Below are 879 nucleotides of genomic sequence, written 5' to 3' on the forward strand. Positions count from 1 at the left end.
GTGGGAACAAGAGTGGCTCTCCAATCCCAGGCACCTGAGTTGGGGGCATCCGCATGGCTGTCTCATTCACAGAGCATTTGCTTAGATCAGTGGTTCTCAACCTTCCTCAGGCTGTGACCCTTGAATACAGTTGCTCATGTTGTGGTGAGCCCCCCAACCACAAAATTATTTTCGTTGCTACTTCATCACTGTAATTTTGCTACTGTTACGAATTGGGTGACCCCTGTGAAAGAGTCCTTCGACCCCTCAAAGGGGTCTTGACCCACAGGTTGAGAACCGCTGGCTCAGATGAATGCTGTCTAATCATCAACCTACAGGGATGTAACCCCACAGGGGAAAGACAATGACAAGCAAACAGACTCTGACCATCCAGTCGCTCACACTGGTGGTGCCCCCCCCATGAAATAGACGAGGACCGTCCCCTCGGGTTTCCGTGGCTGTCACCTTCACAGAAGCACATCCCAGGCATTTCCTCTACGGCACAACTGAGCAGGTTCGAAGCACCAACCTTGAGGTTAGCAGCAAACTAACCACCCGGTGACCTCCCCCAGGCAAGCGCACACACAAAACGGCCATTGCACTACAGAGTGAAGGGAACGGTCTCCCTAGTATAGCTGTGATGGGAATGGTCCTCCCTAGTATAGCTGTGATGGGAATGGTCCTCCCTAGCACAGCTGTGATAGAAATTGTCCTCCCTAGCACAGCTGTGATGGGAACGGTCCTCCCTAGCACAGCTGTGATGGAAATGATCCTCCCTAGCACAGGTGTGATAGGAATGGTCCTCCCTAGCACAGGTGTGATAGGAATGGTCCTCCCTAGTACAGCTGTGATGGGAATAGTCCTCCCTAGTATAGCTGTGATGGGAATGGTCCTCCCTAG

The sequence above is a fragment of the Echinops telfairi genome, unplaced genomic scaffold (genome assembly GCF_000313985.2).
Source record: "Echinops telfairi isolate 266 unplaced genomic scaffold, ASM31398v2 ScPeMD7_7424;HRSCAF=8462, whole genome shotgun sequence".
Lineage (NCBI taxonomy): Eukaryota > Metazoa > Chordata > Mammalia > Afrosoricida > Tenrecidae > Echinops > Echinops telfairi.